Here is a 25,390-nt window from a genome sequence, read left to right as displayed (position 1 = left end):
TTAACGGCTGGGCAAGGAATTTATTTTTATTAGTATAATACTTGTATATCTTCACAAAACCTGAAAAGCAGACGGCGTCGTACGTGGCAACCAGGCAAATACGTAACGTATATCCCGGAAGACTGCGTCACCCAGCCGGCCAACTTCCAAATAAAAACGCTACTACCAAGTCCACTAAAAACGCTAGTAGTTCCTTCTCCCTCGCCGGCCTGGCAGGAGGCGAGGAGCTGCTTGTTTCAGTCGCCAGCGTCTGAATGCAGATGAGGAGAGTACGTACGTGTTACATACATACGTACTACCAAGTCCACTAAAAACGCTAGTAGTTCCTTCTCCCTCGCCGGCCTGGCAGGAGGCGAGGAGCTGCTTGTTTCAGTCGCAACGCCAGCGTCTGAATGCAGATGAGGAGAGTACGTACGTGTTACATACATACGTAGCCCCGTTTGCGTGCCCTTAAACCCGGTTTGATCCGCTTATTTTTTCATCCGAAACAGTGTTTTTCTCTCATAAATTCATCCAGCATTCCTCCAAACTATCCAGATTCCTCCAGAATTCAGACAAACGTGGGATTGACTTGCACAAACAAATTGCACGACGTTCAAAAAAAATCATGTTGGATACTCATTTTATCTAGCTATTTGTCGTTGGTGTTGAGTTGGTATGCATTGCTCAGTCCCCTGCAGGCCCGGCCCAGCCTCAAGCGTACCTTTTCTATTATGTGACTGGTCTTCCATCCAACTAATAATAACTCGAGGAGAATGCAAAAGCAATCCGATCAAAAAAAGAAGAAGAATGCAAAAGCAATGTAACGATAGCTACACACACGTACTTTTGTATTTGACTTCCTAAAGTCCGACAAGTATTCTATTTTTAAAATACGACGTTAAAATGGCACTTATATTAAGAAAATAGATAGATCTTCTTTACACATGATACACACACTTGACATTTTTTTTTTACCAGTTATTCTAGCGAGACAATAAAACATTGCAACATCATAATTCTTACCTTTAGAGAAGTATATATACATATTTCCTTCTTTTCTCTGACAAAGTAAACTTTATAAATTAATAAGCTCTACCTTAGAGCATCTCTGATAGTTTAGCAAAACAACTGCTAATGTTGATTTTTTTGGCAATATAAAGAAAAATCTCTATCCAACAAACTCCTAAACTTAGCTCCCAATATATCGGAGCTTGGCAAAAAAAACAATCACTTTGTGTGCAAAGACACGGGGACACCGGGCGCTCCCTATATTGATGGGTTCCAATGCAAATATACAAGAGAAAAAGGAGTATAAATGCTGAGCTGATTTGGAAATAGTGTGATGTGAGTTTCCTAATGCAAAGTTGCCTTCTATATTTTGGAAGCGATATTTTGAAAACAGTTAAAGAAAGACAACGAGTATGCTCCCTACTTTTTTTAGCAACTTAAAAACTCATTGATTTACTAATTCTTTTTTTTTCTTTTGAACTATTAGAGATGCTCCTAGGTGGCACAAGTGTAGTTTTCTGGTTGATCACATTAGTATTAGGCAGTGTACGTATGCTGGCTGTATGCTCGCCGTCCGGATTAAGTAAACGAAATTCCCCGTTAACAATATTAAAAAGCATATCCCAGATGACGTGGTCACTGCATTATAGTTGACCAGTCGGCACCAAGTGACTGACCCAGCCCCTTCTCATCTCTTGTCCCGTTCCTCTCGTCATCATCTCTCAGTCTTCCAGTACTCCTCATTGCGTATGAAAACTTCGGGAGCTAGACATGCTGCACGCTGCCCGGTTCCTGTGCTCCGTCACCGCCGCCTTGGCGCGCCTCCTCCGCGAGCTCCGCAAGGTCCTCATCAGGGCATCCGCGTTCTCTCCGATCGTAGCTTCCCTACCCACGGCGACGGCGGCGGCGGCGTCTCCAGCCGCCGGCGTAATCTCGGCCACCGCCATGACCCTCCCGCTGCGGAGGAAGACGCCTGCTGCTGCCTCAGTCGTCGCTATCCAGAAGCAGCTGCTGGTGGTGGCGCCGCCTACTGCGCCTGCCGCTGTTCTTGTTGGTGCAGAGGTGCCTAACGTTGTCGGCGGTTGTGACGATGACGTAACAGAGCAACAAGCTGAGAGCAAGAAGAATAAGACAGCGTGGGCTGCGAGGAGGCGGCCCACGAGGCTGGTTATACCGGTGGCCGAGGTCGACGCCGGCGAGGTGGCCGCCGGCTGGGCCGCGGCTGCCGCCCAGGCGAAGGAGGCCGACCTGGTGGTGGAGGGAGAGGGGTATAGGGTGGCGAGTAGAGCAGGGCCAAGGCATGCGATGGAGGATGCGTATGCCGTGGTGACTGATAAACATGGTGGAGATTCTGAGCTGGTAATTTTTTTTTATCTGCGTGGCAAACGATTTGATAAATTATTTGCTTGATTTGATTTTTATTGATGCGAAATTTTTTTATTATCTAAATTTTTTTCCATCCTCCTTGATAATTTTTTTTCCAGCCTAATCCATCATGTCTTATGAACTCGTAAGTAGTATTGCTATGGATTTATTAAGAGACATATATAAGGACAGCATTTCTAATTTTCTTGCTAGATATGAGTAAGACTATAAATACCACGGATGACAATATTCCGTTAAAGAAATATGTCATATTATTCATATGATGTACATTGTATATTTGTATCCATTTTCCAGTAAAACTTGAACATATATCATACTTTCTCCAAGAATTATTATTTCATGAATTGGTGAATTTAACATTTTTTCCTAATTACTGTATGCCAGAAATAAATATTTGATTTCTCCTGTTTATAGAATATAATCCATTTTACATAAGTCTGCATTGTATACGACTTTTTTTAGAAAAACTACATAATTGTGCTTTTTATGTTGTTAAATAAGTGCAAAAATATGAATATTTCTTATAAGTTTTATGAAAAACTAAGCTACAAGGTAGTAATACACTTTAAATGCCCCTTGTTAGCTAGTAGCACGAGAGGGGTTTGAGAAATAATTTAATTTAGTGATGGCTTTGACCAAGGTGGAATACTCCACGAATATAATGCTCCCATTTTTCGATGGATGGAGTACAATTATGGCTGCTCTACTGACAGCAGGGGCAGAGCTCTTTGTTGTGACCAAATGCTGCCGTGACCCCTTTGCCATTAGAAATTACCTTAGGTGAACACTAAACAATTGCACTTCCTACGCGCTAACAAAAACACTAAATATAGTGAGTTTTAGTCTCTAAACTTAGCCCTCTTGCACTATAGCAGACGCGTGCTTTGCCGAGTGCTGCATTTGGCAAAGAGTTGTCGGCATATCCCTTCACGACAAAGGCTTCTTTGTTGAGTGCTTTTTGTCGGGCACTCGGCAAAGCCTTTGCCGAGTGCCGGAAAAGCACTCGGCAAAGATTTATACTCGGCAAAATGAAAATGCGAAAAAACCCAAAAATAATAGCAGAATTTTTCAATTTTTTTTCGGGGAGGACGCCACTAGCCAGCGCCCGCCCGTCTTCATCGAAGTCGGTGCATTTTTTGCGCTAAATTTGCGACTAACGCGGCCAGCGGAATTCGAACTCACGACCTCTCCCTCACGTGTCTGCTGCTCTACCACTGCACTACACTGTCACTTGTGTCTAGATTCCGTTATCTATCCTCATATATTATACTAAACCGAGAGTAAATTGCTTGTTTGAGGCCCTAAACGAATTCAAATAAAAAAGTGGTCAACTACAATGTTTCATAACTTTTCGAGATCTACAATTTTCATTTAGAAAGTTTTTCCATCCAAGGTCGTTTGAAAAATTCGAATTTCAAATTTGAGAGATTCAAACGTAGTTTTGCATGATAAGATGATTTCAAATCAAAAAGTTATCAACTACATAGTTTCATAACTTTTGGAGATCTACAATTTTTATTTAGGAAGTTTTTCCATCTGAGGTCTTTTGAAAAATTCAAATTTTAAAATTTTCAAATTCAAACGTCGTTTTTGCATAACAAGATGATTTCAAATCAAAATGTTGCCAACTACAAAATTTCATAACTTCTCAAGATCTACAAAGTTTAGTTTGGTCATTTGTTCATCTAACATAGTGGTAGTAACATTGTTCACAAATCTTATATCTCTCTCTTCTACTTTTATGAAACTAATATGAGAGATGTAGATTTTATGAACAACGTTATTGTCGCTTTGTCAAATGAAGAAATGACCAAAATAAACTTTGTAGATCTTGAGAAGTTATACAACTTTGTAGTTGAAAAGTTTTTCATTTGAATTCATTTAGGACCTCAAAAATTGCTTTGAAAAACTAATTTGCCGAGGGCAAAAAAAAATGCGCACGGCAAAATGCCTCTTTGCCGAGTGCTAGAAAAAAAGGCACTCGGCAAAGACGTATTTTGCCGAGTTTTTTTTTTACCGAGTGTATTTTATTTGGCACTCGGCAAAGACCGTCTTTGCCGAGTGTCCGATAAAATACACTCGGCAAAGCCTCCGGCACTCGGCAAAGTGCCGGTTTCCGGTAATGTTGAATTGTCATCAAGCAAGATCCACAACTAAAGTGACAGATAAATAAAAGGTTATATATGCCGTTATGGTTGACCAAATACTCACGTATAGTACTTAATGTAGTTTGGATGTGTTTTGACCCAGTAAGATGTAAGCATAAGCACGCCCAACACCGGCACCTAGCATGTTTTGGTTTGTTAATCTCCGAACCTTTTAATTTCCCGCAGGCATTCTACGGTGTGTTCGACGGACACGGCGGCCGCGCGGCCGTGGACTTCGTCTCGGAGAGGCTCGGCAGGAACGTCGTCTCCGCCGTGCTGGCCGCGGGAACGGAGACGCGCGGCGAAGCATCGTCGGAGGACGGCGTCTCGGCGGCGATCAGAGCGGCCTACCTGGCCACCGACAACGAGCTCCTGGCGCAACATCAGGTGCGTACAGCGTACTGCCAGAGTGACACTACTAATAGGCACGTTCGATTTGTTCACCGGGTCTACTACGCATATGCACTTTCCTCCTACGTTGAACACGTCAAAAAGATTCTTTTTTGTGGCTGCGATGTATATATCCTTAATTAATCTTTTTGGACGGCCAAGCCCACATGTGATTGTGATTGCGACTAGGGTTTGTTCCTTTTGAGCTCATCATGATTGGCCGATGTTTTTACCTACGCACACTTGCCGTGTCACTGGCGTTATTCATCAGGAAGGAAATAAAAAAAGAGAGAGATGATTTAGTTTGAGGTTGCATTAAATTAATTTGTAGCTACTGTACTGAGTACACACAAGGCATGCATGGTTTAATTTGTCAACTTTCTCTAAAACATGTTTGAATCTTAGCCTCTTATTAGGACTAGGAGCGTCTAAATTTGAAGCTTCAATATTCAGACACGGTCCTGTACCTGTAAACACTAAATCACTTTATCGTTTTCCAGTCTCCAAATTTGGTTGAATGACAAACCATATCGTGTCCAAAAGTTTGTTTGCGTTCGTTGCAGAAAAAATACCATGCCATAACGTGTGAAAATGACGTCGCAGGGTGAAAGCGGCGGTGCATGCGCCACAACGGCGGTAGTGAAGGGCGGCCACCTCTACGTCGCGCACGTCGGCGACTGCCGCGCCGTGCTGAGCCACGACGGCGCCGCGGCCGCGCTGACGGCGGACCACACCTGCGCCAGGGAGGAGGAGCGGGAGCGCATCGAGCGGGAGGGCGGCTACGTGAGCCACAGCGGCAGCGGCGTGTGGCGGGTGCAGTGCAGGGCAGCCTCGCCGTGTCCCGCGCGTTCGGCGACGGCATGCTGAAGCAGTGGGTCGTCGCGGAGCCGGCAGTCACCAGGGTAGCCCTTGATGCTGGGTGCGAGTTCTTGGTCATCGCGTCTGACGGGCTCTGGGACGAGGTCAGCAACCAGGAGGCCGTCGACGCGGTATCTAGGAGCCGGGCGACGGCATGCAGGGAGCTCGTGGACATGGCGCGGCGCAGGGGGAGCAGGGACGACGTCACCGTCATGGTCGTTGACCTCGGGAGGTTTGTAACGGTAGAAGTGTCCAAGGAGGGCAGCAAGGAGCTGATGATGCACTGACTGAGCACCGATGAATCGAGCATAACTTTAATGGATCGGAGCAACAAATTAGTTTGATTTGCGATTACGGAGGATTAACTGACGAGAGTTCCTTCGTCGACTCACTGACTAATTGCCCCCGGAGATGTGAAGTGTACATATACAGCATATACAGTTTGTAACATTCGAGATTTTTTTTATTGTTTATATATAATATGTCTCCATAAAACTGTTGCTGAAATAACAGACAAAATTATGGACGCCCTCAGTGAAGTGATTACCATCATATCAGAGATGGTTAGGATGGGTCAAGGCAATACTTGATTCAGGAACCTCTTCTGTCTTACTTAATAGTGTGCCAGGGAAAGTGTTTCATTGCGGAAGGGGAGTAAGACAGGGTGATCCCCTATCACCCTTGATTTTTGTTTTAGCTGCTGATCTGCTCCAGTCAGTGGTCAACAAAGCCAAAGATCAGGGGCTGTTGAAATTGCCAATTGCCCTCAGATATACTAATGACTTCCCAATAATTCAGTATGCAGATGATACTTTGGTGGTAATGGAAGCTTGTAGCAGGCAGCTATGGACCCTTAAAGCTCTACTACACACCTTTGGGGAATCAACAGGATTGAAAGTAAATTACTCAAAGTCAGTTATGGTCCCCATTAATACAAGTGCAGCAAAACTACAGCACCTAGCCAGAACCTTCAACTGTGAGACTAGATCCCTACCTTTCACATACCTTGGACTGCCTCTAAGTCTCACTAAGCCCAGGGTGATTGACTTCTCCCCACTGGTCAACAGGTGTGAGGAGATTAGCTGCAACATCAATCTTCTTGAATCAGGCAGGAAGGCTAGAGGTCACAAATTCCATCTTCTTAGCTATGCCTACTTTCTGTATGAGTACATTCTTGCTTCAGCAGACAGTGATAGAGCAAATTGATAAACTGAGGAAATTGTGCCTGTGGAGGGGAGCTGACTTTAATGCCAAGCAAAAACCAAAAGCAGCCTGGCCAAGTGTGTGCAGGTCAAAAGAACAAGGAGGACTAGGGGTCTTGAATATCCAAACTCAGAATGAGGCCTTATTAATCAAGCATCTCCACAAATTCTTTAATAGGGCTGACATCCCTTGGGTTTCCTTGGTTTAGGAGAAATATTATGAAAATGGTAAACTACCAGGAAGTGTTAAAAGAGGCTCTTTTTGGTGGAGAGATATATTGAAGCTGCTTGACAAATTCAAAGGGATGGCTAGAGTGGAGATCAATAATGGGCAGTCATGTTTCTTTTGGGATAACCTTTGGGGGAGTGAAATTCTTTCTCACAAGTTTCCTGAACTTTTCTCATTTGTAAAGAAGAGAAAGATAACTCTTGCTGAAGGAATAGCCCAAACCCCTTTGCATAGCCTTTTCTATCTACATCTCTCCCAACAGGCACATCATAGATGCTCCAGCTACAAGCAATCTTGAATGAAGTGGATGTTAGTGACATTCCAGATTTATGGGTCTACATTTGGAACTCGAGCTCATTCTCAGTAAGGAGGGCTTACAAGCATCTGAGTGGTCATCTACCTCTGCACCCAGCTTTCAAATGGCTTTGGAACTGCTCATGCTAGCCCAAACATAAAATCTTTTTTTGGTTGCTACTCAAGGACAGACTAAGCACCAGAGATCTGTTAAAAAAGAAAAATATGGTGTTGCAAGATTATAGTTATGTCCTCTGCAATGCAGATGTTGATGAATCCTTGGTGCATTATTCCTTCAATGCCTATTTGCCATGAATTGTTGGGCCATCATTAATATTCAGGTTGATCAGAATTTGGGGCCTTTTGAAAACCTACAGAGCTTCAGAAATCAACTGCATGAGTCTTTCTTCATGGAAATCATAATCTTGATGTGTTGGGTAATATGGAAGGCAACAAATGACTTCATCTTTTGTCAGGTAAACCCAAATATTCAGATCACGAAGTAGAGCTTCTTGGATGAGTTTGAAAGGTCCTAATATGGCTAGAGGGGGATGAATAGCCTAATAAAATCTCTACAAAATCACTAGAGCATAAGGTTAGTAACCTAAATGGCGAAATGTAATTTTGCTCTAGCTCTACAAGGGTTGCAAGCCACCTACTGAACAATTCTAGTTGCTATGATCACTATACACACAAGAGGCTAAGTCACTACTCACTAAGAGCTCTCAAACAAGCTACACTAAAGAGCTCCACTAGGTGAAACTAAACTAGCAAGCAAGCTCTCAAAACTAGCTACACTAAAGAGCATGCTACACAACTAGTTTGCAAGGAAAGTAAGGAAGTAAGTAGGATGATTATACCGCCATGTCGAGGAATGAACCAATCAATGAATACTAAGTCAATCACTGGGCGAAATCTAAGACACAAGTGACACACCAATTTTCTCCTGAGGTTCACGAGCTTGCCGACATGCTAGTCCCCGTTGTGTCGACTAACACTTGGTGGTTCGGCGGCTAATAGGTATCACACACCTAGCCCACACTTAGCACCACAAGAACCTATCCACAAGTGAGGTAACTCAATGACACGAGCAATCCACTAGAGTTACCTTTTGGCTCTCCGCCGGGGAAGGTACAAGACCCCTCACAATCAACGGAAGATGGCCACGAACAATCATCAACTCATGCCGATGCTCCTCCGCTGCTCCAATCCGTCTAGGTGGTGGGAACCACCAAGAGTAACAAGAAATCCACAGCCACAACGATCCCCAAGTGGCACTAGATGCAATCACTTAAGCAAATACACTAGGAATCACTCCCAATCTCACTATGATGATGAATCAATGGTAGAGATGAGTGGGAGATATTTGCTTAGGCTCATAAGGATGTCAAGTATGTCAAAGTGCCAAGAGATTGAGCCCCAAGTCGGCCAAGAACTATTTATATAGCCCCCTTTGCTCAGAGAGCCATTGGGCTTGCGCTGGCAGGACCGGACTCACCGACTAGACCTCGAGCAGAGTCCGGTCGCTTGGGTCTGGTCGCTCCTGGCCGTCCACATGTCCCCACATTGAATCTAGTGCATTAGATCTCAACAGCTAGTAACGGTCAGCGCACAGTCAAAGTCATGACCGGACTCTGGCCCCTGGGTCCGGTCGCAACATGTTCCTTGGATTCGGTCAACTCTAGAGAGTTCTCGAGCGCTAAAAACATGACTGGACTCAATCCGGTTCTGATAACTGGACTCTATCATGGGTCTAGTCCTCACACCCTTCATCAGCGTGCACTACCGAGGCATGATCAGACTCAGGGCAACAGCGTGTCTGGTCCTACCATGACCCTAGAGTCTGGTCGCCTCCAAAGCCATCCAGAGAGCACCCAAACCCTTCAGTCCAGGTCTAGTCCTCATGACCAAACTCACTGCATGGGTCCAGTTCTCCTCAATGCGCCATGCGTCTACGCCGCCAATGGTCAGCACAACCGGACTCTTGAAAGCTCTAGTTTGATTTTGGTGAATTGATGAAACCCTAAGTGCTAATCTAGTTTATCAAAGTAATCATGAGATAGGTAGCACATTCCAAGTGGTGAAGCAAATGGTGATGATCATGATGATGGTGTGGACATGATGATCAAGTGCTTAGATTTGGAAAAGAAGAAAGAAACAAAAAGCTCAAGGCAAAGGTGAAACTTAATAGGAGCTTTTTGGTTTGGTCATCGAGACACTTAGCGAGTGTGATCTCATTTAGGATAGATGGTCATACTATTAAGAGGGGAGCTCTTATCGGGCAACTCGATCTTCTAGTGCCACTAGGTGTTGGAAAACTTGCATATGCATTTTAGGCCTAGTGCACATTCGGTGAGAAAGTGATTAACCTTTGAAAAATGATTGTGAAAATGCTAACACACTGCACATGATGGTGAAACACTTGGAGTGTTAGCATATTTGCAAAGGTGGTGAAAAGGTAAAGAAAAGGAGGCGTTGCTAGGCTTGGGGCGCTACAATAGGGGCACCGACATGCCCTGTCTGGTGCACCGCCACCCCTGTGGCGGTGACCGACAGAGGGAGCTGACACCGCCATAGGGGGCTAAGAGTGAGGCACCACCACCCTATCCGATGGCACCGCCACCCCTAGGGCGGTGCCCACCTGGACCTAGCAGAGAAGAGGAAGAGTGAGGTGGCCACTGGAGCGACCAGTGTGCACCACCGTGCGTAGGACGGTGCGCCGCCCCTAGCACAACCATGGGTGTCCGGTGAGATTGGAGAGCCTCTAGTGCATTGCTTAGTGTTCTAGAATTTTATGGCACTAGTTTTGCGATTTGGGCTGGTGGAGTTCTTGTTACTCTTGGTGTTTGCCGACACCTAGATGGCCCAGTGATCGGTGGATCGTTGAGCGGCTATTGGTGATTATTGCCGGCTCCAATCGTCGACATTGTGAGGTGTTCTTGTCCCTTCCCCATAGGAGATCACGAAAGGCAACTCTAGTGGATTGCGCGTGGCTTGTGTGATCCTTATCTTGTGTTGGTTGTGCGGCACCCTATTGACAGTTTGGCGTGTGATGCCAATTAGTGCATGAACCTCCAAGTGAGTGAATCGCCACAACGAGGACTAGCTTGCCAGCAAGCAAGTGAACCTCGGTAAAAAATCATTGTGTCATCATTTGATTCTGAGGTGATTGGTCTTCATTGATATTCATTCTTGTGATTGGTTGGATAGTGATGCAAGTGGCAACATGGTGGATCAAAAGTTGTATCGGTCTATGATGGGAAGCCTACTTTATGTGACCGCATTAAGGCCGGATGTCATGTTTAGTGTGTGCATGTGTGCAAGATTTCAAGCCTCATCAAGAGAAAGTCACTTGAAGGCTACAAAGAGAATATTGATATACTTGAAGCATACACAAAATATTGGTTTGTGGTATCCCAAAGGAGCAAAGTTGAGCTAGTTGGTTACTCTGACTCAGATTATGCGGCATGCTAGGTTGAAAGGAAGAGCACCTCGGGCACATGTCAATTATTGGGAAGATCACTTATTTTATGGTCATCAAAGAAGCAAAATAGTGTTGCATTATCAACCGTCGAAGCCGAATACATATCCGCTAGTACTTGTTGTGCACAAATACTTTGGATGAAGGCCACCTTAAATGACTTTGGAATCAAGTTCAAGAAAGTGCCATTGCTTTGTGACAATGAGAGTGCAATCAAGCTCACCAACAATTTGGTTCAACATGCAAGAACAAAGCACATTGATGTCCACCATTATTTCATTAGAGATCACCAATAAAAAGGGGACATTTGCATTGAGAGTGTGGACATCGAAGATCAACTTGTCGATATATTCACCAAGCCATTAGATGAGAAAAGGTTTTGCAAGCTAAGGAATGAGTTGAACATATTAGATTTCTTAAATATGTGTTGATGCACCCCCACTTATATAACATGCCTCTCCTTCGAGCAACCAAGGTAAAAGTTGATTGGCATGGCATACATCCTTGCTAAGGACATGTTTAGTGCATCTAGTCATTCCTCTTATCTTTTAGGCTCATTCATGAAAATCAAATGAATTTGATGCTTGTATGGTACCACTATTGCTTCTATGCTTGACTTGATCTAGTGGTAGCATGTGACATGTTTGTGGGCTTGTGAACCTAGTGTTTAATCTAGAAAATGAGATACAAGTGTTTAACTCAACATGGTACAAGATAACCCTTATTTGAAGGTGTGAAGAAGCTTGTCCTTGGATCAAACCGAGTTAAATATCTTTGGCAAGTGTTCTAGATTGGACCAATTTTGGGAAAATGATCATCTCCCCATTGATTGACATTGATAATCTTAACCTATCTAAAATTGAACCTTTGTGGTCATTGATGACAAAGGGGAGAAATTGGCACAAAGATAAGGTTAAATGACAAAGGGGGAGAACTTTGACATAGGGGGAGAAATATGACAAAGTAAGGGGATCAATTAAAATTTTGAGTACACAAGTAGGGGGAGCAAGCTCATAAACTTGATTGGTGCATTTGAATCTGCATTTCATATGTTTGCTTGCATAGCATGAGTTTTTAAATTAATATTTCATGCTTGTGTGGTGGATACTAGTTGTAGGTTTGATTGATAAAATGAAAAACTAGCATGCATAGGTTGAGTAACTAGGCTTGAGTTTATTTAAACTAGACCCTTGTTTCTAATGTTGATCTCATAGTGTATTCAAGTTTTTATGGATGTCTAGTTACCAATGGTGCTAAGGATGGTATATTAGGTGCACTCCGATTGGTATCATGCTTCAAAGGTCCACATCTTATACCTTAGCATCATTTGGTAGACATTACTCTCCCACAACTCAAATCCATGCATATGTGCAAGCTTCAATCCAAACTCTTAGCACATATGTAGGGGGAGCTAATGCTACTAATTGGGGTTCATAAAACTTGTCCATATCCTTTTACACATGGTAAATATGCTTGGGCAAGCAACATGGATTCAATTGAATTTCAATTCATATCTTTGTGAAAGGGTTGTCATCAATTACCAAAAAGGGGGAGATTGAAAGCTCTAGTTTGGTTTTGGTGAATTGATGAAACCCTAAGTGCTAACCTAGTTTATCAAAGTGATCATGAGATAGGTAGCACATTCCAAGTGGTGAAGCAAATGGTGAAGATCATAATGATGGTGTGGACATGATGATCAAGTGCTTAGACTTGGAAAAGAAGAAAGAGAAAAACAAAAAGCTCAAGGCAAAGGTGAAACTTAATAGGAGCTTTTTTGTTTTGTGATTGAGACACTTAGCGAGTGTGATCACATTTAGGATAGATGGTCATACTATTAAGAGGGGAGCTCTTATCGGACAACTCAATCATCTAGTGCCACTAGGTGTTAGAAAACTTGCATATGCATTTTAGGCCTAGTGCACATTCGGTGAGAAAGTGATTAACTATTGAAAAATGATTATGAAAATGTTAACACACTGCACGTGATGGTGAAACACTTGGAGTGTTAGCACATTTGCAAAGGTGGTGAAAAAGGTGAAGAAAAGGAGGCATTGACGGGCTCAGGGCGCTGCCACAGGGGCATCGACATGCCCTATCCGGTGCACCGCCAACCCTATGTCGGTGACCAGCAGAGGAGGCCAAGAGTGGGCTGCACTGATGGGGCACCACCACCCTATCCGGTGGCACCGTCACCCCAAGGGCGCTGCCCACCTGGACCCCGCAGCGAAGAGGAAGAGTGAGGTGGCCACCGGAGCGACCAGTGTGCACTGCCGTGCACAGGGCAGTGCACCGCCCCTAGCACCGCCATGGGTGTCCTATGACAGTGCCATAAAAATCTAGAAAGCAGAGAAAACAGGGAGGTCACCGCCGCGGGCATCGCCGCCCTGAGGCGGTGCACCACCCTTTCTGCAGAGACTTGGTCTCTCGGGAAGATTGGCCGGGTGGTCACCGCCACCCAACCCGGTGCCTAAATGGCTAGTTTTTAGCCGTTGGAAAGTGACCGTTGGGAGGGGCACCGCCATGTCCGGTGATAGGCACTGCCGTGTCTAATGCCCTCGTAGAAAGCTGCTCCAAAGGGGTAATGACTCTGTTTGCTTGTGGTCTTATAAATAGAGCTAGTGGCCGGCCTTGGCCACTATCTTGGCACTTCTAACAGCTGCATACACCCTTTGAGAGTTGAGCATACCACTTCACTCACTTGCACACTTGATTTCATCATCTTGAGTTAGATTGGAGAGCCTCTATTGAATTGCTTAGTGTTCTAGCATTTTGAGGCACTAGTTGGGCGATTTGGGCTGTCGGAGTTATTGTTACTCTTGGTGTTTGTCGACACCTAGATGGCCCAGTGATTGGTGGATCGTTGAGTGGCTATTGGTGATTGTTGCCAACTCCAATCATTGACGTTGTGAGGGGTTCTTGTCCCTTCCCCATGGGAGATCACGAAAGGCAACTCTAGTGGATTACGCATGGCTTGTGTGATCCTCATCTTGTGTTGGTTGTGCGACACCCTATTGAGAGTTTGGCGTGTGATGCCAATTAGTGCGTGAACCTCCAAGTGAGTGAATCGCCACAACGATGACTAGCTTGCAGGCAAGCAGGTGTGCCTCGGTAAAAAATTATTATGTCATCATTTGATTCCGAGGTGATTGGTCTTCATTGGTATTCATTCTTGTGATTGATTGACTCCTTTGGTGATTGGCTCATTCCTCTACACTGCGGTATAACACTCTATCATTCCTGCGCATTTACATTTCTTAGTGTAGCATGGCCCTTTAGTGTAGCTAGTTTTGAGGGCAAGCAAGAGTCGTGTCTAGTGGTTAGTGATGCTCTTTAGTTAGTCTTTGAGAGCTCACTAATTTAGTATAGTGACATAGCCCTTGAGTGCTTATAGACAATAGCAACTAGAATTATGGTAGGTGGCTTGTATTCTTAGTAGGCTAGCGTAACATTCGCTTCACTTCATATTTATATAACCGCTTTGCATAGTATTATTGTAGAAATTTTTATAGGCTATTCACCCCCTCCTCTAGCCATTAGGACCTTTCAACTCTCAAGTGCGGGTCCGGTTCCATTCCAAAGCCGGGTCCGGTCATTACTGCGCGCTCACGGCCACAGCTTAGCACTGACCGGACTCACCTGAGTCAGGGTCCGATCCTAGAGAAACTTCTCCTTTTCTTTTTCTATCTCCTCAACCGATTCACCTTTTCTTACAAGTTGCTAACCACAAAAGTGTGTAACTTGTATGCTCATGTGTTAGCATTTTTAAAGTAATTTTCAAGGGTCAATTGTTAACACACTAGGTCCTAAATGCATATGCAAGAATCATGTCATCTAGTGGCACTCGACAACCGCTTAGCCAAAGATTTTCCCTCTTTATAGTACGTCTATCGATCCTAAACACACTCACACCCTCTATGGTGTCTTGAGTGCCAAAACAAAAACTATTTGATACCTTTGCCTTAATCTCCTTGGTTTTTATTTTTCTCTTTTTTTTCCAAGTTAGAGCACTTGATCATCTCTTTTGTGGCCATCACCTTCACCATGACCATCATCTAGCTCCACCACTTGGATTGGACTACCTTATCTAATTCACACACTTAGATTAAAGGTTAGTCCTAGGGTTTTATCAATTATCCAAAATCAAACTAGGGCTTTTAGAGTTCCGGTTGCTGCTGTTAAGAGCAAAAAGAAGATATTCCCCAAGAATTAATCAATGGATTGTAAATCTTCAGTAGCTTGGCGCTGTGCAGTGGTTGCACTAATTTTTCTTGTTTCCTTTTTTCTTTCCTGAACACGGTTGCTCCCCTCTCTCTGCCTTTCTCTGTGTTATTTATTTTCCTGACTTGTACTGTTCTGAACTCTTTCTTTTTAATATTAATTATGTTGTAGGCCGGGTGCAAACCCCTCCAGTTTCATTAAAAAAGTTATTACCATGAAACGACGAGATTGGTGTTTGTGTGCACAAAGACAAAAATACGTGGCTAGCGCCTAGACATAAGGGTGTGGCTAGCGCCCAGACGTAAGGGTGTGGAATCCGAGCGTCCGTGCCTGCATGCAACTACTGACTCGCATGCAATTGTTGCGCATGTAGTTATAAAAAAACTGCTATGCCTGCACTCCCACCCGCCACAGCATGCCGCACACAACTGATGCGCTTGCACACCCGCCCCCATATGCCGGTGCACATACACATGCAGCTGCGCGCCCATGCCTGCTGATGGGCATGCAGGTGGAGACCACCCACGCCCGCTTTGCTTGCCGCGCACGTGGGGACTGCTGCACCCGCGAGGACCACCTCTGCATGCGCCCACTGCTTACATCTTGCTAATGTTGCAACATTAAGCACTTCGACAACATACATCTAAAACAGTTGAAAACATTTACCACATACACTTGCAACATATGTGTATAGCAACTGCAACATATGCAACATCCAGATATCCAGATAAAACACGTGCAGCATACAGATGAAACATTTTGAATAGACGCTTGCAACCTCTGTGTAGCCACTGAAACATATGCAAACATCCAGATAAAACATTTGCAACATACGTCTGAAACAGATGAAACATACACTTGCAAGATACGTGTATAGCCATTGCAACATATACAACATCTAAACGAAACACATGCAACATCAAGATGAAACATACATCTGAAACATACGAAGTTCGATGCCATGGAGTGACGAAAAAATTTGGACCAGCACTTAGCTGCCATACAGATGTGGGTTCCTCTCACAAAGAGGCAGGCGGTTTGGCCAGCCCTACAACTGGCTAAGCGCCTTAGCCGATCGGCTAAAGCAGCAACGCGACAGGCAGCATGTGAGATGGGCAGCTTGGTCTGGGTGCAAACAATAGAGAGTGAAGAACAGCACGGCAAGCAACAGCAGGCCTATGTGATAGGCAGCAGAGGGTACACAAGTAGACAGCAGCTGCTGATAATAGAGATTGACTTGCAAAAACACATTGCACGATCGAATTTAAACGGCGGACAGTTCTCTTTCAAAAAAAAGTCATGTTGGACAAAGTACTTAAATGTAGATTATTTCAACGTCTACTTGCATGAAAGAATGATGTACAAGTACTTCGTTGTTTGCATGAATGACGAACGAACTGTAGTTACCCTCTTTAAGGCGCGCAACAGACTAATTAAACAAGTAATTTTTATTTCCTATAATCGCAAAAAAAGAAGTAATTTTTAATTCCGGCATGTATCCTAGACTATATGATTGCAGAAGCGGTTGATACTAATTAAACACATTTATCTATCATTCTATCTGTCCTAGCGTACCAAAGGACTATGGTCCTGTTCGAACTTATCAGCTCATCGGTTCCTGCGCCCAGCCTTAAGCGGACTTTTTTTTCCCTGTGACGACTGGTCTTCGAACTTATCAGCTCATCGGTTCCTGCGCTCCTGCGCCAGGCCGTTGTGGCAGGGGACCTTTAGTCCTGGTTGGAGCCACCAACCGGGACTAAAGGTCGACCTTTACTCCCGGTTGGTGGCTCCAACCGGGAGTAAAGCTCTTGTCCCGGCTAGTGGCATGGCCCGGGACTGGAAAATGACATTTGGTCTCGGTTGGATCCACCAACCGGGACTAAAGGTCCCCCCTATAAATCCTGCTGGCCGTCTTCTTCCTCCTCGAGCCCGTCCGAGAGCTTTAGTTCAAATTTAAGCAGTGTTCTTGCTCTTTCTCCATCCATTCTTCGATTCCTCCATCGATTTCTTCGATTCCTCCGTCAATTCTTCGGTTCTAAAGGTTACCAACTTCATACTCTTATGTTTCACCATTGTCTTATCTCATTGTGTTCACTATATATATATGGTTCTTTATTGTGGTTTTTTTCATTTGTAAGCAATTTGAGCTCAAAATCACTTCAAGCTTGCATATTTACATGAAGGAAGGTTAAAGTAGCTATTAAAAACTAGTATTCACCGTTTATTTGTAGCATGCATAGCACACTTCATTGTTTAGAGATATAGAGAATTTTAGAGTTTTTTAATTTTATTTGTTTATAAAATAAGAAATTTATAGTGTATTAAAAAAATAAGTATAGAGAGTAGATGGCAACTGCTTCCGGGTCCTCGGCCTCTCATGGGTTTCCAAAGCGACTTAGGCCGGGCCTACCACTCATTGCATGCGGCAAGTGTTGTAATGAGACAAAGATTGTGATAGAGTACCGAGTAAAGAAAGAGGGTCCCAACAAGGGTCGCATTTTCTACAAGTGTCTGGATCGCAATGTGAGTTATTTTATCGTATTTAATAACTATGGTTAGTTTATACCTATTTTCATGATGGTTGTGATTAAAGTTCTAATTTTCTGTTTTAATTTCAGTGGGATGGCACTGGATGTTCAGGCTTCTACTGGGAGGAAGAGTATGTTGAACTCGTGCAAAAATATCTTGCACAACAGGCAGATATGGCGGCTAATGAGGCAGTGATCCAGCCGAAGAAGCCCAAAGATGTTGAACAAACAGGAGATCTGTCTGTTTTAGTTGGGATTGGTCGTGAAATCCTTGTGCTGCTGAAGTGCATTTTAGCTTTAGTGTTTTTAGTGGTAGTTGGGATTGTCTACATTGCAGCGAGGCTTTCTTAAATTTATAGCTTTTGTGGTGGTATGCATGTTGTATAATTAACTAATTATGTTCTAGGTTTTAATACGGTATTTATGTCATGCAATGCAGATGAGTCGGCATTGGATGTACAATGCTGATCGTCGCTCCCAAGAGTTCATGGACGGCATTCATTCTTTGTTACGTGCGGCCGAGGCAAACAAACGCGATGGTTTCATGTGCTGCCCATATGCCGTATGTAAGAATATGATGGAATATACTAACTCAAAGACTCTTCATTCACACTTATTCAAGTCAGGTTTCATGCCAAACTATATTTGTTGGACGAAGCACGAAGAAACCGGAGTTGTAATGGAAGAAGGTGAAGAAGAACAATGGGGCGATGATGACATTTTTGCTGAATATGGTGCCTTCAATGATACTGCAATGGGGGAAGCTGAAGAAGAGGTGGGGGCAAAGGAGAAGCCTGCTGAAGAAGAGGTGGGGGCAGAGGAGAAGCCCGCTGAAGAAGAGGTAGGGGCAGAGGAGGAGCCCGCTGACGATCTTGGTCAGGCCATTCGTGACGCACAAAGAGAATGCGAAAGTGAAAAAGGAGAAGATCAAGTTCGACCGCACGCTAGAGGATCACAAGAAATTGCTATACCCAACTTATGATGCGGGGCAGAAAAAGTTAGGTACCACATTGGAATTACTGCAATGGAAGGCAAAGAATGGTGTATCTGACAAGGGATTCGCGGAGTTACTAAAAATCCAAAAGAAGATGCTTTCGAAGGATAACGAATTGCCCAGCACTAAGTACGGATGGTATGAATCCTTTCGGGGAGCAGAGCAGTAGTCACAGCACTTGGCCTGTTACTCTATGTATCTACAACCTTCCTCCATGGTTATGCATGAAGCGTAAGTTTATTATGATGTCGGTGCTCATCCAAGGCCCAAAGCAACCTGACAACAACATCGATTTGTACTTGAGGCCACTAGTTGAAGAACTTCTACTTTTGTGGAATAAGCCAGGTGTATGCGTGTGGGATGAGCATAAGCAGGAGCACTTTGACCTACGAGCATTGTTGTTCGTAACAATCAATAATTGACCAGCTCTAAGTAATCTTTCAGGACAATCAAACAAGGGATATAATGCATGCACGCACTGTTTCAGTGACATGAAAGGTATATTCTTGAAAAAGTGTCGCAAGGTCATGTACCTTGGGCATCGACGATTTCTTCCTGCAAATCACCCCGTAAGAAAGAAAGGCAAGCATTTTAAAGATAAGGCAGACCACCAGACCAAGCCTCGCAACCGAACTGGTGAGGACGTCCTCGATATGGTCAATGATGTGAAAGTAATATTTGGAAAGGGACCTGGCAGCCAACCTGTTTCGAAGGACGCCAATGGTCACGCACTCATGTGGAAGAAGAAGTCCATATTTTGGGAGCTACCCTATTGGCAAGTCCTAGAGGTCCGCAGCGCGATCGACGTGATGCACCTGACGAAAAATCTTTGTGTGAACCTGCTAGGCTTCATGGGCGTGTATGGAAAGCCTAAGGACACAATTGAAGCACGACAGGACCTACTGTGTTTGAAAGAACGAGACAACCTACATCCAGAGAAGACATATGATGGACGCCAGTACTTAAGTCCTGCCAGCTGCACTCTTAGCAAAGAAGAGAAGGACAGCTTGTTTGAATGCCTAGATAGCATTAAGGTACCGTCTGGATTCTCCTCGAATATAAAGGGTATAATAAATGTGTCAGAGAAGAAATTTGGACACTTAAAGTCCCATGACTGCCACGTGCTCATGACTCAATTGCTTCCAGTTGCATTAAGAGGAATTCTACCGCTAAATGTACGTCTAGCCACTGTGAAGCTATGTGCATTCCTCAATGCAATTTCTCAGAAGGCAATCGATCCAACGGATCTAGCGAAACTACAGAATGATGTGGTTCAATGTCTTGTCAGCTTTGAGTTGGTGTTCCCTCCTTCCTTCTTTGATATCATGACACACCTCCTAGTTCATCTTGTCAAGGAGATTACTATTCTCGGTCCTGTGTTCCTACACAACATGTTCCACTTTGAGAGGTTTATGGGAATTCTGAAGAAATATATTCACAACCATGCTCAGCGAGAAGGAAGCATCACCAAGGGCTACGGAACAGAGGAGGTCATTGAGTTCTATGTTGACTTCATTCCCGATATTAACCCAATTGGTGTTCCTAAATCGCGACACGAGAGGAGACTAAGTGGAAAGGAGACACTAGGGAAGAAAACATATATTGGTAAGGGTGATGATTATTTCAATAAAGCACACTACATAGTTCTATAGAACTCCTCCTTGGTAGATCCGTATATCGAGACACACAAGAACCTCCTCCGATCTGAGTTCTCAGGGAAGTTTGAAGCATGGATTACGCGTCAACACATGGAAACTTTCAGTGACTGGTTGCGAAAAGAATGTCAGGGTGATGAGAGTATTGATGAGGAGTTGTATTTGTTGGCTAGGCAGCCATCGTGGCATATCCTCACATACAAAGGGTACGAGATAAATGGGAATACATTTTACACAGTAGCACAAGATAAAAGGAGCACCAACCAGAATAGTGGTGTCCGCATAGATGCCACCGACCCTAGTGGGAACAAGCAAACATACTATGGCCGCATAGAGAAGATATGGGAACTAGACTATGCATCTCATTTTAAGGTACCTTTGTTTAAGTGCCAGTGGGTAAAGACGACTAGAGGCGGCGTAGCAGTCGATAACCAGTATGGAATGACAACAGTGGACCTCAACAATATTGGGTACAAAGGCGAACCGTTTGTCCTTACGAAGGATGTGACTCAGGTGTTCTATGTCAAGGACATGTCTACAAAACCGAAGAGAGGGAAAAACGACAACCACCCAATCAATGATGAGCCAAAGCGCCACATAGTTCTTTCAAGAAAAAGAAACATCATCGGAATCGAAGACAAGTCAGACATGTCAGAAGATTATGAAAAGGATGACCGAATTTCACCCTTCATAGTGAACAAAGACCCTAGCATCTAGCTAAACGATGAGGACACTCTATGGTTACGGCGTGATCATAACCAAGGGACATACGTGAAGAAGTTCATTACTGTGCCCGCTTGATATATATATATATTGATGTTCAATAGTGTGTATTAGAGATATTATGTAATAATTGTGAATTTATGTTTGATGTTGAATTATGTCACGTTGAAATGATGTGAAAACAAATTTATGTTTGATGTTGGGATTATGTCACGTTGAAATGATGTGAAAACAAATTTATGTTTGATGGTGGGATTATGTCACGTTCAAATGATGTGAAAACAAATTTCCAGTCGAAACACAAGAGTTTTTCTGAATTTAATTAAACACTATATTTTTGCATTATCGACATAGTAATTTAAACACTATATTGTGTTTTAAAACTTGTTAAAAAAATTAAAACTTTAGGTCACATAATTTTCCTGTGTGCAATAAAGCAAAATAGAATCTATATTTTTAAAAATATTTTTATGTCTTTTATTTAATTTTCTGTGCAATTAACTATCATTTTATCATTTGTGTAAAAAGAAATTTATTAAAATCCTAATGAATTGACGGGCAGCGAAACTGCAGTTTGGCTACCCGCCAAAAACCTTTAGTCCCGGGCGCCACCACTTTAGTCCCGGGCGCCACCATCAGCCGGGACTAAAGGTGTGACCTTTAGTCCCGGGCGTTAACAGGGCCCAGGACTAAAGGGCCTTTAGTCCCGGCTGGTGGTGGTGCCCAGGACTAAAGGTCCTCTCCCTTATATAGCCTCTGCGCCCGCCCTGGCCCCTCTTCTTCCTCCTCCCCACTGTCGAGCCAAGCCCTAATAGACCCGCCACCACTCGTCCGATCTGTCGCCGACACCGCACCTCGCGAGCGCCCACACGCACACCGGTGCCCCACTGCCCCGACTAAGCACGCTCGCCGACGTGCCGCCCCCCACCACCCCGGCCCGGCGCCCCAACTCCCCACCGCCCCGACGCTCGGCCCCGATGCCACACTATGGCCCGGCCCGACGCCACGCCGCCCCTGATGCCGCGCCACGCCCCTGATGCCGCCCCTGACACACACCGCCCCTGACGCCCGACGCCACGCCGCCCCTGACGCCACGCCGCCACTGACGCTGCGCGCGTGGCCCTGACAACTCCACCCCGGCCCGGCCGGCCACGACGCTCACGCCGCCACCGATGCCACCCGGCCCAGCCACCGACACCGCCCTCGTCATCACCGCCTCCGGACGCCCATCACCGCCGACCCCTACGTACATCGATATGTGTTTGTATGTGATATATGCAGAGGAACGCCTCGTTGTGTTGTATGTGGAGCAACGCCGTTGTTGTGTTGTATGCGGAGCAACGCCGCTTCGTTGTGTTGTATGCGGAGCAACGCCGCCTCGTTGTGTTGTATGCGGAGCAACGCCGCCCCGTTGTTGTATACCCTAGCGAGAACGACGATTCACCCTAGCGAGAACGACGATTCGCCCTAGCGAGAACGACGAATTCGCCCTAGCGAGAACGACGAATTCGCCCTATCGTTAGGGCGAATTCGTCGTTCTCGCTAGGGCGAATTCGTCGTTTATATGACTTGTTTACATATATGACTTGTTTATATATATGACTTATTTATATGACTTGTTTACATATATGACTTGTTTACATATATGACTTGTTGACATATATGATTGTTTACATATATGAATTGTTTATATATATGACTTGTTTATATATGTGACTTAGATTTATTTTGTATATGACTTATTGTACATATATGACTTGTTTGCATATATGAATTGTTTATATATATGACTTATTTATATGACTTGTTTATATATGTGACTTAGATTTATTTTGTTTATGACTTATTGTACATATATGACTTGTTTACATATATGACTTGTTTATATATATGTGACTTAGATAAATTTGTATATGACTTATTGTATATATATGACTTGTTTATATATGTGACTTAAATTTTGTTAAATTTGTTAGATATGGCTGCCCCGGGAGACAACATAGAGGAAGAAATGATGAATATTATTGCCAATGCTGGTGAGCAGGATGTTGATGACGGAAGTCAATACCTAGCTCTTGAAAATGAGCAAGAAAATGTTTTGCAAGAAAATACAGGCGAGGTATATATACTAAATATATATTATATGTGAATATTGTATATATTTCTGTGTACAAAAGATATTTATTTATTATTTTTTTATATGTAGCCCTCTGGATCGGTGACCACAACGGCAAAGAGCAAAAATGTTCGAGGACCGAAGAAACCACTGGAGGGCCGGTACATAATATCGGAATTCAACATCTAGACAGGCGAACCACTTGGTCCACATAAAAGGAAATTCATGGAACACTATGGGTACCTTGTAAGGGATAGAATTCTGATCAGTATCCGTGAATGGAAGAAAAAGATCAATGAGCCTGATGTTAGTTTTGTCTCTGATATTGACAAGAATTTGCTCTAGAATGATATCCTTGCCCATTTCACGTTGCAAGCGGATGATTATGATGATATCAACGATAATGAATTGAAGGAGCTAGTTTGATCGTGGGCTATGAAGAAGATGGCCACACAATTCTAGACTTGGAAGAAACACATATACAACACATACATCAAGAAGAACGAAACGCCAAATTTCAATACTGCTACGGGCCCGATCTCGAAACAGAGGCCCTATTGAAATGATTTCGTAGAGTACAAGACATCAGCAGAGGGTGAGACACGGGTGAGAAGGAACCAAGAGAATGCCCGAAAAAAGGTGTACCACCATGACATGGGATCAGGTGGCTACGATACTGCCATTCCGAAGTGGCAAAAAATGGAAGCGGACATTATTGCTAAGGGGATCAAACCAGAATCAACCAAGTGGCCCCCACGCTCGAAGAATTGGTTTTCGGTCATGGGGGAAGACTCAACCCACAGACCGATCTAGCAGTGTATGGGCAAAAACTCGAAACAGCGGCACGCCGATTGGCTTTTGCTATAAAAGCTAAAGAGATTGGTGTGTTCAAGCCCAATAGAGAGAAGGATGAGCTGACGTATGCCATCAGGACTGCTGAACACACTGGTCAAACCAGAGGCTTAGGACACAACACTCCATGGGTTCATGGTTTCCCTAATGACAGGGAAACCTACCGAAGCCGCTAGAGAAGCAAGGAGGAGCAAGCAGCGCGGGTGACAATGTTGGAGGAAATGGTGCTTGAAGCAAAGGAGCGAGAAAAAGCAATGAAAGCGAGAATGTAGGAAGAAATTAGAAAGCAAGTGCAGATAGCAATGAGTGCCCAGAGGCAGGCATCAGAGCTAGGAATGAATGTTAATATTAGCCCCCCTAGTTAATTGAAAAGCAGTTGCGCTTCCACTGAGCTGCCAAAGCAAGATGACGCAGCGCTGCGCTTCCCCGTGGATGATGTCACTACTCCAATGACATCAATGGAGCTACATGTTCCAAGGGGGAATGACACAATTAAGGTCGCTGTCGGTGTTTTTACTCCTCCAGACCCTACCAAGACACCAAGAATCCATGGGGCACCAATACAACCTGGATATCCTAGGGTCGTAGTGGATAAAGTGAGCAAAGGTTATGAGGATCTAGCTCTTGATATTCCTGGAGGTAATAGAGAGAAGACTCTAGGAGAAGCAGAGAAGACATATATACTATGGCGCAAGCGCTACATCATTATTCCTGGGGCGTCTGCTCCACCACCAGCAGATATTAGGTGCGGACAAAAGTTAACAAAATAGTTTTTTGATACTTTTCTATGGGCATGACTAATAATAAGCATTTACTTATATCTCATTATTTTTTGTACTCACAAAGCAGGGCCTCCGCCAACCAAAGTCCAGTTGTTGCTTCTCCCGACCATCATAGTGCTTAGGGCAATGATGACGCCTTCGAAGGCACTACTGCATCCCCACCATCTCCAACTCCTCCGCCTCCTCCAAGGAAGTGCACAACTCCTCCGCTGAGGTCTCCAATGCCTCCGCTGCCTCCAAAGTCTGCATTGCCTCCAAGGCGGTCTCCAACGCCTCTCTCGCCTCCAAGAAAGCCAGCCCCTAAGAGGTCCGCCCCGCAAATGAAGCCATTGCCCTGCCCGCTGGCAAAGAAGCAGAAAGCAAATACTCATCCAGTTATTCCCCAAAAACTATCTTATGAGAAAAGTGAACAGGAATTAAAGGATGCAGTACAAAAAGAAGTGACAGATTTCTTTGAAGGTGCAAAATAGGCACGATGAGCGAGGGAGAACCCGGAGCCATCATACTTCTTCGTACCTCCAGATCAGCTAAGAAAGAAGTTGGAA

At 44.2% G+C, this 25,390-nt stretch overlaps 1 pseudogene; it reads left to right on the top strand.

The window, feature by feature from the left end:
* Positions 1–1,761: 1,761 nt before the first annotated feature.
* Positions 1,762–6,058, top strand: LOC136479669 (probable protein phosphatase 2C 74; annotated as a pseudogene).
* The last annotated feature ends 19,332 nt before the right edge of the window (positions 6,059–25,390 follow it).

This window comes from Miscanthus floridulus, chromosome 9 (genome assembly GCF_019320115.1).
Source record: "Miscanthus floridulus cultivar M001 chromosome 9, ASM1932011v1, whole genome shotgun sequence".
Classification (NCBI taxonomy): Eukaryota; Viridiplantae; Streptophyta; class Magnoliopsida; order Poales; family Poaceae; genus Miscanthus; species Miscanthus floridulus.
The sequence above is the reverse complement of the archived record's forward strand: the minus strand, read 5'-3'. Positions and strand labels throughout refer to the sequence as shown.